The following is a 15166-nucleotide window of genomic DNA, read 5'->3' as shown; positions in this document are numbered from 1 at the left end:
GGGCAGACATGATGCAACTTACTGCTCAGCTACCTGCACCATTTTTGTTAACTGGAGACCTCAACGCCCATCATCCCCTTTGGGGCTCTCCAGCATCCTGCCCGAGGGGCTCCCTGTTAGCAGACCTTTTCAACCAGCTCAATCTTGTCTGCCTCGATACTGGCGCCCCTACTTTTCTTACGGACACATCTCACACCTATTCCCATTTAGAGCTCTCTATATGTACTCCCCAACTTGCACGCCGGTTTGAGTGGTATGCACTTTCTGATACATATTAGAGCGCCCACTTCCCGTGTTATCCATCTCCTGCAGCATACCCCCTCTCTGTGCTCATCTACAGTAGTTGGACCATCTCCAAAGTAGACTGGGGGCTCTTCTCTTCCAGGGCGACCTTTAAGGATCAAACCTTCACAAGCTGCGATCGTCAGGTCGCACACCTCACGGAAGTAATTCTCGCTGCTGCTGAATATTCCATCCCTCACACTACTTCTTCTCCACGTCGCGTACCGGTCCCCTGGTGGACCGCAGCATGTAGAGACGCTTTACGTGCTCGTCGACGTGCTTTACGCACCTTTAAACGCCACCCTACACTGGCGAATTGTATCAATTATAAACGATTACGTACACAGTGTCGTCGTATTATTAAAGAAAGCAAGAAAGCCAGCTGGGCTGCTTTCACAAGCACCTTCAACAGTTTTACTCCTTCTGTTGTCTGGGGTCGCCTGCGCCGGCTATCTGGCACTAAGGTCCACTCACCAGTTTCTGGCTTGACGGTCGCGAATGACGTCCTTGTGGCCCCTGAGGCTGTCTCCAATGCCTTCGGCCGCTTTTTCGCAGAGGTTTTGAGCCCCGCTCATTACCACCCTGCGTTCCTCCCCTGCAAACACGCAGAGGCGGCTAGGCCACCTAACTTCCGCTCCTCAAATCGTGAAAGTTATAATGCCCCATTCACCATGCGGGAACTCGAAAACGCACTTGGCCGATCACGGTCCTCTGCTCCAGGGCCTGATTCTATTCATATTCAGATGCTGAAGAACCTTTCTCCTGCGGGTAAAGGTTTTCTTCTTCGTACTTATAATCTCATCTGGATTGAGGGACATGTTCCCGCATGCTGGCGCGAGTCTATTGTTGTCCCGATTCCTAAGCTGGGGAAGGACAAGCACTTGCCTTCCAGTTATCGACCCATCTCGCTTACCGGCTGTGTCTGTAAAGTGATGGAGTGAATGGTTAACTCTCGATTGGTTTGGCTGCTCGAGTCTCGACGCCTACTTACCATTGTACAATGTGGATTTCGTAGGCGCCGCTCTGCTGTTGACCATCTGGTTACCTTGTTGACCTTCATTATGAATAACTTCTTGCGGAAGCGCCCGACCGCGGCTGTGTTCTTTGATTTGGAGAAGGCTTACGACACCTGTTGGAGGGCGGGCATTCTCCGCACCATGCATACATGGGGCCTTCGCGGTCGCCTCCCTCTTTTTATTCGTTCCTTTTTAATGGATCGACAGTTCAGGGTACGTGTGGGTTCTGTCCTGTCAGACACCATTTCGCCAGGTGAATGGGGTGCCACAGGGCTCAGTTTTGAGCGTCGCTCTCTTCGCCATAGCGATCAATCCAATAATGGATTGCCTCCCAGCTGATGCATCAGGCTCCCTTTTCGTGGACGATTTTGCCATCTATTGCAGTGCGCAGCGTACATGCTTCCTGGAGCGCTGTCTTCAGCGTTCTCTTGACCGTCCTTACTCCTGGAGTGTCGCCAATGGCTTCCGTTTTTCTGCCGAGAAGACGGTCTGTATTAACTTCTGGCGCTACAAAGAGTTTCTCCCACCGTCCTTTCGACTCGGTCCCGTTGCTCTCCCATTCGTGGAGACAACAAAATTTTTAGGTCTTACATTTGACAGGAAACTTAGTTGGTCTCCACATGTCATATTTGGCTGCCTGTTGTACCCGTTCTCTAAATGTCCTCAATGTTCTCAGCGGTATGTCGTGGGCAGCGGATCGAACCGTCCTATTTCGCCTATATCGGTCGATCGTCCGCTCCAAGCTGGATTATGGGAGCTTCGTATACTCCTTTGCACGGCCATCCATCTTAGGCCGCCTCAACTCCCTACAACATCGGGGTTTGTCTGGCGATCGGAGCGTTTTATACTAGTCCCATCGAGAGTCTTAATGCTGAAGCTGGTGAATTGACACTCGCCTACCGGCGCGATATACTGCTTTGTCAGTATGCCTGTCGGCTACTGTCAATGCCCGAACACCCGTCTTATCGTTCCTTTTTTTGACGACTCTCTCGACCGTCAATACAGGTTGTATGTCTCTGCCCTGCTACCGCCTGGAGTTCGCTTTCGTCGCCTGCCCTATCCTCTGTTACGCCCGTCCTGCCTGGATCTCCGCCCCCTACCTTTTACAAATTCCTTCATATCCTTGAACCCAATGCTCTCCGCCTCGCCCATCGCATCCATCTCCCCTCCCCCATGCAGATCCTGTATGACCTCATTCTGTCCCCCCACCTCCCCCTGCAACCTTTCGAGTAGGCGAGAGCCACACGCCACCTTGGCTCCAGGCTCAGGTTCGCGTTCACCTTGACCTCAGCTCGCTCCCAAAGGAGGTTATCGCCGGTTCAGTATACCACTCCCGTTTTGTCGAACTTCGTTCGAAGTTCATTAATATGACCTTGATTTATACAGATGGCTCTAAGACCAATGACTGGGTTGGGTGTTCTTTTATTGTCGGGGCACAAAGTTTCAAATTCCGGCTCCATGGCCATTGTTCGGTCTTCACAGCTGAGCTCTTCGCCCTCTACCAGGTTGTTCTTTACATCTGCCGCCACAGACAGCCTGCATATGTCATCTGCTCCGATTCCCTGAGCGCTATCCAGAGCCTCAGTGATCTGTACCTGGTTCACCCTTTCGTGCACCGGATCCAACGCTCTCTTCAGCAGCTGGTGGACGTCGGTTCTCCGGTTAGCTTTATGTGGGTTCCTGGCCATGTCTGTATCCCTGGGAACGAAGCTGCAGATGCTGCGGCCATGGCTGCGGTCCTCCAGCCTCGGACAGCTTCTTGTTGTGTCCCTTCATCAGATTGTAGCAGGGTCATTTGTCGGCGCATTTTATCGCTGTGGCATGCCGATTGGGCTGCAGTTACAGACCACAAGCTTCGGGCCTTGAAACCTCTTCCCGCGGCTTGGACGTCCTCATCACGCCCTTCTCGGCGGGAGGAGGTAGTTTTGGCCCGGTTACGAATTGGACACTGCTGGTTCAGCCATCGCCATCTGCTGACGGCTGCACCGGCGCCGTTCTGCCCATGTGGGCAATTGCTGATGGTCCGCCACATTTTAACGTCCTGTCCAGATTTTAACACACTGAGTCTTGATCTTGGCCTGCCATGTCCTCTAGAAGCCATTTTAGCGGATGACCCAGGAGCAGCTGCTCGCGTTCTTCATTTTGTCGATTTGACGACCCTCTCTAAGGACATTTGATTGTGCTGTTTTCTTTTTTAATCCTATGCCTGTCAGTCTGTCTTTTATCGTGTTTTCCGTTTCGTTGCTGTTTTAAACTTGATTCGCGGTGCATTTCTAACGTAGTCTGGGCGCTAATGACCGTTGAAGTTGTGCGCCCTAAAACCACAAAAAAAACTTTAATTTACCAGCTGCACTTCCTTTAACTCTAGGTGACGATGCATCTATAGCTGACTTTCACGATTTATCCATGCAGCTGGATTTTATCACTCTCTAGTGTAGGCGCTCTCGCACGATTTCTCAGGCTACACCCGCTCCAGGGACTTTAAATTGTGACGTGGACACCAAAATTGTGTATTTTATGGTAACAAGACGTGTTGGTACCTCTATCACCGCTTTCCAGGTGGAGGTTCGTTTTTAGTTCAGTGGTTGACCTTTTACGTGATCTATCAACCACTGTAGACTGTTTTACTCTAATCAACTATTTGCTCTGCTCCTTTCCAGTGTCCTCTATTTTGTATTATTGCAGAGTTTATTTTAGCTCTGTACCCCTTGGTGTTCCCCCCTCTGGGTGCAGAGGTTACGATTTTACTGTATAGGCGTTTTACAAGTACGTCTGTTTGGAATACGGACTGATGACTTCGATGTTTAGCCTCCATCAAACCCCAAAACCAACCAACCCCACAGTTGTGGCATTGGGGGATGACCAGATAGTCTTTCACGTTTATTCCATGAAATCCTTTGCACTCCCTGCCCATAGCTGTTAGTTTCCTCTATAAGGCCCCTGGTACCTCAGCAACATGGACAACATCCTTGTCCCTAGGTCCTGTTTAGAATCCAAGCTTAAATTCTTTTAAGAATGTTTCTATGTCAATGTCAGTCATCAAAGTTCTGCTGGTACAGGATTTCGTATAAATGTTCATCTGTCCATGATTTGGGAACGTCATAAGAGGATTTCGCTTACAGGGGCTTACACTTTGCTGATGTGCACAATTTTTGATTTGCTAGAAGCTTATTTTTGTCATCTTCTGAGGCAACATCTATGATAACTGTGTTTTTGGTTGCTTTTACCCTATTGATCTTAATTTTTTCCCTTACTGAATTCATGGTGGTGGCAAGCACTTCCTGAACCTTTTTGTTATCTTGGCCGAGCATTGGTCTTAGAAAGACTGCTGTGTTTGGCCGTTTGGGGACCTTTGCTATGGTTTCTCTAGTAGTTTGGGCGTTTGTCAGAGTTTGTGCAGCGACGCCGGCCCATGTCTTAGGTGGTTGTTTCCTCAGCCGCTCATTTTCTTTCTCCAGTTCTTCTAACCTACCTTCTAGCTCAGCATTGGCAATTGCCCATGCTGCCAGCTCGTTTTTGATAGCCTACACTGCAGCCTGGCAAATTTTTCAATTCTTAATGTTCTGATCTAGGAACTGGATAATTCTCAAATGCCTATCCATACTACTCTCTTCCATCGCCTGACACAGGCCATTGTGGCGAGGGATCAGCTAGCAAAGAAGCTCTTATGGGCGTACTTAAATCGTTTGTCTCGTCGGAAGCCATCATTAGTTAGACAAGCAAAAAACGATTGGGAGCCTGTCTCTATCCCCAGACAGGCTCCTCTGGCATGGGGGGGGGGGAGGGGGGGGGGGAAGGGAAGGGAAGAGGACTGAAACCAGCTCGCCCACCAACCTCGCCGCTAGGTCAAGAGCACTCCTGAGCTACTGAGCTCAGCACCCCATTGCCAGTGTGCTGGACCCTTCAGTGGCCCCATCATCGACGATTTCTCCCAGCGTTCACTGGCAAGTGCACCCTGCATTCTGGAGAAGCAGATGCACTCCTCGTCGTTTGCTGGCTACTTGACTGAACTGCCACCTAAAGGCCTAGGACGCACTCCTACTCAGGTGGCGGGCCAGTCACCCAGTTGTTCGATGGTCTGGACCCAGCTAACCTGGCTCAGGCGATGTCACCAACTCCTGGGTTTGGCAGAACACGCCCTGGTTACCCACGGGTGTGGCAAAGCACCCTTGCTGACCCACGCTGAGGTCCCACAGTGACGAACGAGGTTGCTGGCATTTAGAGCACCTGCTGGTCTGTTCTCTGCAGGAAGAGTGGGAGAGAAGAGTTAACTGCCCAGTGCAACTGCAACTGAACAGCTCCCCCCTCCCGCCCCCCCCCCCCCCCCAGGGACAGTTCTTCGGTCTCAGGACACAGCTCCCCGTGCCACGTACCCTTCGCTTTCGCCTTGGGTTGGGGGCCATTTAACGTTCTACCTTGACAGGAGTTTAACGTCCTTTCTTGACAAACAACCACCCTCACCATTCCACAGCCCGGAGATGTAATGAAGTTCGGATGATATGATGATTATGATGTTATGGCCTGGGTCTTACGTTGTAGTTTGACATCAAGACGGTGCGGCACTCAAACCTGAGTCATTCCTCAGAGGGTCTCCACACATGCTGGGGATCATGGCCTACCATGTCTCACCCGCCGCTTTTGATAATTCACGGTGGGCCAGTGCGGTTCAGTGAGGATAGCACCCATTTAAGAGCTAGCCTTTTAACGTCATACATGGATGACCCTTCCAGTGTTAGCTTCACCCCATCTGAGTGGTTATTGAGTGCCGGGGCCACATCAGTGCCACGGGATAGGATGTTACGGTCCCCGCCAAACTCAGGTTCCTCGGAGCCTCAAGAACACTTCAGAACAATCTGAAGATTTCTGGGGATCAGTGTGTCTCCTGGCGATTTTAACCCAGTTACAGAAGGCAACACACCTCCCCAGGTGGCGCCACGAAACCGCGACGTTTGCGCGGTTTGTGCTTTCTGCGGCGTCGCTCGCTGACAGGCGTGTTGGTGGTGGTGCTGGCGGTCGTCCTCTTCTGTCTAGCGGCGTCCTGCGTCTCCGCCCCATCGTCTACAGGGTCGTCGGCCACCTGTACTGCGGCCTGGGCAGTCGATTCGCTCACACGTTGCGGTTGCTCAGTCAACGCCTCAGCAGCCGACATGCGAGGAGTCTCGCTGCGAGGAGACGGTTGGCTGGGTGTGCTTGCACCGACAGTGCTAGCAACAACCCCTTCCCCCGCCCCCGAGTGCTCAACAAGCGCCGGCCGTAAGGCAATGACCTCACAACGCTTGCGATTTTGCGGCTCGAACTGCAGGACGCATGCAGGCCTCTTCGGCAGTCGGGAAGTGCTGGTGTGGCGTCCGAGCCGACGTGATCGCTTGCGTCTCGGTGTTCAATACGATGTTTTGCTGCTATCGTCTGTAACAGAGATAGTATTAGAAACATTCCCGGCAGGCATTTTCTTCTTTATTGCTAATTTCACACCTGATACAGGTAGGCCAGCAGCGGCATATTACGCCGCTCTTTGGCCACAGATAAAACTAAAGATACAAAAGAAGACAACTGTAGAACAGAAAGGGTGGATATACAGACGTAGACATACAAAATTAAAAACCACGGAGCCGTTCACGGGTGCAGAGTCCAAGAATGTTCAGGCACGTGGACATGTACAGAGATGATAGATGGCACACACGAACATTGGAGCACAAACGAATAACCACTGGAACACTTTAGCATGGACACGACGCCACACACACACTAGGCGATGATCTCCGGCGTGCGGATGTCCACGTAACATTGGCGAGTCCGGGGACCTGCCAAGAGAGGAAGAAGGGGGTGGGGGAGGGAGAGAGGAGAGCAAAGATGCCAATGGCAGAGGAGATAGTAGCAGGAATGGAGGTATGGGGGTAGGGGAAGTCTGGGGGAGTAGTGGAGAGAAAGGGAGGAGGAAGGGAAGGGGGAGAGAAGGGAGAAAGTGTGTCCATAGGAACAAACACAGGAAGAGGGAGGGAGGATCAAAGTTGGTAGGAGGGGTAGATGGAGGGGAGGAGGGCACCATCAGGGTGGGAGAGCTGGCGGAAGCCACATTGGGAAAGGGTATGGAGAGTGGAGAGATTGAGAGTGGGTTGGACGTGGAAATAAAGGTGTGGCAGTGGATGGGGCTGGAGAGGATGGGAGAGACCAGTGGGTTAGGAGAATCGAGTTTACAGGAGGTGTAGAGGATCCGTATCCATTAGAGAAAAAGGTGAGGAATGGAATAAGGTCATACAGGATCCGTGTGGGGGAGGGGAGATGGATGCGATAGGTGAGGCATAGAGCATGGCGTTCTAGGATCTGAAGGGATTTGTAAAAGGTAGGGGAGCGGACATCCAGGCAGGGTGGGTGTAGCAAAGGAAAGGGCGAATGAGGGATTTATAGGTATGGAGCATGATGGTGGGGTCCAGACCCCATGTGTGGCCAGAAAGGAGCTTGAGGACAGTAGAGAGCGTGCCTTGGCTTGGATTGTCCGGAGGTAGGGGTCCAGGAGAGGCGACGGTCGAGGGTGATTCCAAGGTACTTAAGGGTGGGGGTGAGGGCGAGGGCGACAGGACGGCCATAGACGGTGACATTGAAATCGAGAGGGCAGAAGGAAGGGGTGGTTTCGCCTACAATGATTGGAAGGATTGGTTTCGCCTACAATGATTGGAAGGATTGACCTTAAGCAACCACTGGTTGCCACAAAATAGTGAATCGGTCAAGGTGAGACTGGAGAAGGTGTTGGGAGCACTGCAGGGTGGGGGCGAGGGCAAGGAAGGCGGTGTCATTGGCGTACTGGAGAAGGCGGACGGGAGTGAAGCCGGCGGCATGTCCGCCGTATTCAAAAGTTACAGAAGAGGGGAGAGGACGAAACCTTGGGGCACACCGGCGGAGGGGAAAAAGGTATAGGAATCTGTGTAATGGATGGTGATGTAGGAAGGACGTTGGGAAAGAAAGGAGCCGATCAGATGGACGTAGTTAATAGGAAGGGCGAAGGTTTGGAGCTTGAAGAGGAGACCGGAATGGCATATGTGCTCATAGGCTCGTTCAAGGTCAAGGGAGAGGAAGATAGCGGAGCGATGGGAGTTAAGCTGTTTGGGAGATGAGTGAGGTGAAGGTCATTGGAAGAAGACGGCCAAAAGTCACACTGGGTAACGGGAAGGAGGCGGTGCTGGCAGAGATGCTGGTGGATGCGTCGGGTGGGATGGATTCCAGGACCTTGCTGAAGACTGAGGTAAGGCTGATTGGATGGTAGGAGGAGACAGCGGACGGCGGTTTACCAGGTTCAAGGAACATCAGGATACAGGAAGTTCTCCACAGGTCGGGGTAGAAGCCGGTGGACAGGACTACATTGTAGAGCCTGGCCATGGTGGAGAGGAAAGAGGCAGGAGCTTCACGAAGGTGGCGGTAGGAGACACGATCGTGACCAGGAGCGGTGTTGCGGTTTGTGCGGAGTGTAGCAATGAGATCCTGTGTAGTGATAGGAGCATTGAGTTCCGTGAGTGCAATGTTATCCATGTACTGGAAATCAGGTGCGAGGGGGGAAAGAGGTGTCAGTTCGATCACGGACACTCGGGAAGAGAGAGTAATTGAACTGGGATCATCGGGGATGGTAAAGACATTGGAGAGGTAGGAGGCAAAATGATTGGCCTTACTAATGTTGTTAGGGAAGGGTTGGTTATCATGAAGGAGAGGATAGTAGGGGGAGGGTTTAGATCCGGTAACGCGGTGGAAGGCTGACTAGAACTTAAACGAGTTTATAGGAAGGGTAGCGTTTAAACAGGTGCATGTCTGTCGCCAGTCCCTGCGTTTCTTAGCTGTGAGCAAGTTATGGATGTGTCTCTGGAGTTGCCGGTGGCATCGTATTGTGTCTGGGTCACGTGTGCAGAGGAAAGGATGGTAGAGATGGCGTGATTCGTGGAAGAGGACGACGGCCTGTGAGGGTAAGGTAGGACGGTGGGGGTGGATGGTGACATAAAGGCCGTGGGCTTCCATGGCCGCAGACAAGGTCTGCTGGGGAAAGGTGGCATGGGTAATATCATCAGGGTCGCCGTAGGTGAAGGGGTGGCCATCGACCTGGGTGGAGAGGGTATCCCGGTAGTCATTCCAGTCAGCACGGAAATAATCATGGATGTACTTCGGGGGAGGGTCATGAAAGTGGTTGGGGTGGGGGCGATGACTGTCTGAAACGGTGAGGTGGTCAGGGAGATCGTCACTACCAATGGGGTCCAGGACATCCACTGAGGTTAGGGGAGGAGAGGACATCAGGAGTGGAGTTGGATTTGGGGCAGGTGTGCTAGGGAATGAGGACGAGGTCGCCTTGGAGGGAGGTGAGGAACCGATGGCACCGCCGTAACGGGGTGGCAGAACGACTATGGATGTAGAGGTTGGTAGCGATCACGTAGGAGAAGGTATGGTCAGTGTGGGAGAGGAAGTCAAAAGGAATAGGGGTGTTAGGGCAGACATAGATGGAGGTGCAGGTGATGGTAAGCCCAGGGAAGAAGAGACTAAGGATCAGGGATTCGGTGGGGTCGGGAAGGAGAGCTTGGAGCCAAACTGGGATCTAGCGGTGGTGACCAATGGCAACTGCGCCATGCGCTATCCGGAAAGGATTATGAGATTGATGAAGGAGGTATGGTGAGGTGTGTATGGTGTGGTGGGGCTGAAGAAAGGTTTCATTGAGGAAGGCATCCATGCGGTGGGTGGCAAGGGTGGGCAGGAAGAGGGTCTTGTTTGTGGGAAGGGAGCAGATGTTGTTGACCAGGATACGGTGCAGTCGCGCCATGACAAGGATTTAGACGAGGGTGTAGAGACGGGATAAGGTAAAATGGGCCTGGTTGTGGGAGTAGGTGGCATACATTTTAAGGTGGAAGACGGAATGGGCGGCGAGGGGTATGTGCTGGAGGGTGTGAGGGTGATGGAAAGGGTGGACATTTTGTAGAACAATGGTGAGGAACCTGATGTCCTCAGCGGTGGGGTGGGGGGGACGAAGGGAGTTTCCAGGAGGGGTGGGGGTGTCCAGAGGGTGGACAGGGATTGAGAGTTCAGGAGTGGTTGGAGGGGGTCGGGCTTTACATTTTTGGGAGTACGTGGGATGCAGGAGATTACAGGTATTATAGGAGGGAGGGGACTGAAGGTTGGGGCACTGCCGGAGAAAATGCGCTTGCTTACAGTGCGGGCAGGTGGGGGCCTTGCAGCACTCAGCTCTTGTGTGTGCATTATAGTGCAGACACCTCTGGCAACAGAGGGATTGAGGAGGGGAGCGTTAGGGGTCGACTTTGTATCGTTGGTTGAAGAGGAGGGAACCCTCCCTCAGGAGACAGTCAATGGAGGGGGCGTGTTCCGAAAAAACTCGCATAAGCTGGGTGGGGCTGGCGGAGTTAAAAATGCGGCGGAATGCCCGGACCTCAAGCGAGGGATGCGCCTTCAGCTCTGGTGGTGGTGGTGGTGGTGGTGGTGGTGGTGGTGGTGGTTGCCATAAGTAGGAACAAAGACAGGACAGGACGAAAAGTAAAGAGGAAAACGGGGGACAGACGAAGACGGACGACAATTGGGTCAAAGTCCCACGCTGCTGCCGCTGGCGGGAGGCGACTGCTGGCAGGAACGCTGGCTGGCAGGCAGTAACACCGCAGCTGCTGCCGCTGCGGACTGGACCGTGACTGCTGGCTGGGCCACTGCTGCTACTGGCTGGCTGGCTAGCACCTGCGAAGACCTAACGCTTCGATTAGTGACAGAAGCCACAATCGAAGGGCGATACTCGTTACAAGGTACCGTCAGAGATGTAGGCTTGTTGTGTAGGGTCTGTCTATATGTCTTGTGCATGCCAATATGCTTAGTCTTACTCGTCTGTTCCTATCTGCTATCGCCCTTTGATATAATTTCGTTTGCGTCCTGCTTCTTGTTTGAGTCTCGTGAGTTTGTTGGTTCATGGTACTGGTGAGCATTTTGTGTTCTTTGCCGTCGGTATTGGTGCTTTGTGCAAGTTGTATTACCTGTGTTAACTTGTGTGCTCCATAAGCGATACTTCCATTGATGTTCTCTAGATGGTGCCGTTGGATAATTTCCTTTAATTTGTTCCAGTCTGCTTTGTGCAACAAGCGTCTGGTGTGTGATTTGGTCATTGTGTGTTGAGTGTGAGTTAGTATGTATGTTATGACATTATGATCACTACTGGTTATGCTGTCGTGTACAGTCCAGTTTGTTACATATGCTGTTGCTGCTTTACTTGCTAGAAAAGTCGGTGTTACTGCTCATACCATCGAACCCTGCATATGTTGGTATAGATCCTTCTGTATTCATTATATGTAATTGTTTTTCTTGTATTCGATCGGTGATTATGCGTCCTCCCTCATCTGTTCTGTCGGAGTCCCAGAGGGTCGATCTGGAATTAATGTTAGCACTTACCACTAATTTTTTGCCTCTGGCATACATTACTAGGTCTCTGTAGTCTGCGTACGGCTGTATTCGATGGCTGTATTGGGCGTACATGAAAGCAGTAACCCATGTGACGTTCCAGTTATCTCTCTGGTAACAGTGTTCATTGCATAACTGTGTTTTCTTAATTAAAAGTTCTATTTAGAATTACTATTGTAGCCTTAGTATATGTATATATATATATATATATATATATATATATATATATATATATATATATATATATGTGTGTGTGTGTGTGTGTGTGTGTGTGTGTGTGTGTGTGTGTGTGTGTCAGTCGAATGACTCTGACCTGCGCAGGCAGACCTGGAGCATGAGTCGAGCAGCGGTTCTGCTGATGTAGGAATATTTTCTGTCCTTAAGATGATTGTCTGTTTGCTCAGTTACTGGAAAACTGAGAGAATCTCCCTTTGGATGGCACAATCTAAGTAGCATCCGCTGCGCTGTCTGCAGTATCACTCTTTTCTCTAGGCTACTTAAAAGTAAGTTAAATTCTAAATTATCATAATTAGGTGTAGCTGGCTTGCTGTTGGTGCTGGTGTCTGTTGCGGTCTCGGAGGTGTTACTAGACGGATTGTGGCTTGGTGTTTGCTGCTGATTAGGAGACATTTTAAGACCTCTTTGGGATGTCACACTGTTATTTTTCGTTTTTTCACACGTGTCTTCAATGCTTCTTGCCTTCACACATTTTTCACTGATGTTGGTGGTGCTTGCTGGCGTGGTGTCGGCAGTGGTGGTAATTTGTGTGGGACCGACTGTATGTGTTACGTTGTGTTTGGAGTGGAGGTTGTTTCTAGATGGACATCCACATCGTTGCAAATGTCACACGTCTCTCCCTCAGATTTGTCCTCATCTAACTGGTCTACTTTTATAAGTCTGGGTCCGGTAGTTCTGAGTATTGTATTGGTCTGTGGCCTGAGTGTTTTGATGTGTTTTGATTGAGGGACTACGTGCCTGTCGGTTCATTGTTCCTTTTTTCCGGGGTGAAGAGTGCCTCCAGATACAAATTTGACTAGTTTTATGTACTGTTGACATTTGTGTCGTAGGGTTTAGCATGTGATGGTGATTCTGGTTTGTGTTCATCCTGTGTATGTGTGGTGTGATGTCCTTCAGTTGGAAGAAATTGTGGAGTATGTCGGTTTTGTTTGTACATTTGCTTGTGCACAATATATGTGAGCTCGTCTTCAAACTCGCGTATCCTCTGCGTTAATGTAATTTGGAAGTTTATCCAGTGGTGTCATTTTCTTTTAATCTGCTTTACCACCTCGTAGTGGATGGAGCCACCAATTGTCATGTCATATATTCTATCGTATTAATGCAGCTATCTTGTAACGTTGAGTGTCAGGGGCGGGATGGGTTCATTATCGACGTAATTCTCCGGCAGAAGATACATTTGTCTTCTTCAGGAAATTGTTCTTCGGTAGCTTCTCTGTAATGTTGAGTGATTTGTACTTGTGTGTTTTGGGTGATTGGCTTTGAGCGTTGGTGTTTCGTGTGTGTGTGTGTGTGTGTGTGTGTGTGTGTGTGTGTGTGTGTGTGTGTGTGTGTGTGTGTGTGTGTGTGTGCTGATTTTAGCTGCTAGTCTATGCTGTCCAGGAGCCGGTCATGCAACTGTTTATAGGTCTGAAAATCACCTTTTGTTTTATTGCAGACGCGGCGTCTGTATTATCAGGGCATACAGACGCAAACCGCGGACGTGCACTCACTGCGCTTGTCCTTCGTTGCCGCACTTGGCACACGTAACGTCGGCCTTTCTGCAGGTTTTAGTCGTATGTCCTAGGTCGCAACACATAAAACACTCGTTTACTACTGTATAGTCTTTCACAGAAAGTGATTCGAAGTCTATGTAGACTCTGTCTTCTTGTAAGGACTCTGTACACGTGTGGGCTGAACTTAAGTATCTGGTGACTGAAACCCCTTCCCTTAGGCCCTGTTTTAAACCTTCCTGTGACCACTTTGTCAGTCTTCATTCGTGGTGTCACCGCTTAGATTCTGCTCGTAAAGGCTTTCTAGAAACTCTTCATCTGTAAGTGTATCTGGCACGTGATATACTGCCACGAGAGGTTTGCGTTTTCGTGGTCCTTCAGACAATGGTGTGCAGGTCTTTAGTCTTTCCTATTATTTTTTGACAATCGTCCCGTGTTTCCGTTTCTACTAGAACTGCAGTCTGGGTGGTTCTGATTGATTTTATATGTATATTCTCTTTCCTGGGATTTACGTTCTTGGTGATTGTCTGCCGAACAGCTTTGGCGTCTCGATTTGATATATAGGGTTGTGGCCTGTTTCGTTTTAGCCTGTTCTATTCTTCGAGCCTCTTTGGTTTTGAGCTCTGTAGTTAAGGCAGCAGCATGTGTCTGCTTGTGTCGCTGCTTGTTGTGTGACTGTATTAGTTAGTTCTCTTATTTGTTGCTGCAAGTCGTGGTTCACTACACTCAGTTCCCTATTTTCGTCCTCTAATTTCTCAGCCTTCTCCTGCAAAGTTTGTATTTGTAAGTCTTCGACTGGATTGGAGGCTGTCTGTAGTTGAAGTATTACTCGCCTCTTTTCATCGTTTAGGCAGGACAGTATAGCTTCAAGGCTAGTTATTTCGAAAATATATGGAAACACTTTGTCTCTAATGGCGGTTAACAGAGCAGATGAAACGTGCTTAGCTTTTAACTCTTCTCCTATTTCACTCAATATTTTGTCTATGGCTGCGATCTTTCGATCGTGGACATAGGCACAAGTTCTTCCTCCATGTGTTCCATTCCGGGTGTGACGTTGACGGCTCCAGCTAGTGTCTCACCCCCATGCTTTCATTCTTCTGTCGGCTGGAATCCAGGGCCGAGCGTAGGCAGGTGGTTGTTAAAGAACAGCTGGGAGCACAGCTGGTGGCCACTACTGCTGATGTTGACGGAGGGGCGTGGGGCAGCTGGCGGCAGATGCTGACGCGTTAGATTCCACTGCGGCTGGTGACGTGTCGCAGTGTGCTCCGCACTGCTGAAACGCGAGAACTGACGTGGCTCACTGGCGAAACAGCATGCGCTCGGCAAGCGGGAGGGCGACAGCCTCTCCGTTGACGCGTTGCACAGCATGAACGCACTAAAAGTACTTCCATTACTCTGTTTTATTTACAGTACCTAATGAGTAAACAGAACGGACTATGTAAGATAAAACTCCCAGCACACGATAATTAAAAATCAGTGTCCACAATCTAATATACCAAGAAAATCTGCATCTAAATGTGGAGCAACATCACACTGCAACCGACTGGGCGGCCATTCTACCAGGCTGGTACCCATGATCACGACAGATAGTGGGTGGGAGGAGCCTGCAGCAGCCGAGCGACATGGCCAAGGTACGCCACTGGGTACAGAGGCTGGCGCAAACAACGGCGAGATGCCGCGTCTTTCACCAGACACTGTTCCTCTGGCTGGAGCGACGCGTTTGGC

The sequence above is a fragment of the Schistocerca americana genome, chromosome 1 (assembly GCF_021461395.2).
Source record: "Schistocerca americana isolate TAMUIC-IGC-003095 chromosome 1, iqSchAmer2.1, whole genome shotgun sequence".
Taxonomy (NCBI): domain Eukaryota; kingdom Metazoa; phylum Arthropoda; class Insecta; order Orthoptera; family Acrididae; genus Schistocerca; species Schistocerca americana.
This window is presented reverse-complemented; position numbering follows the sequence as displayed.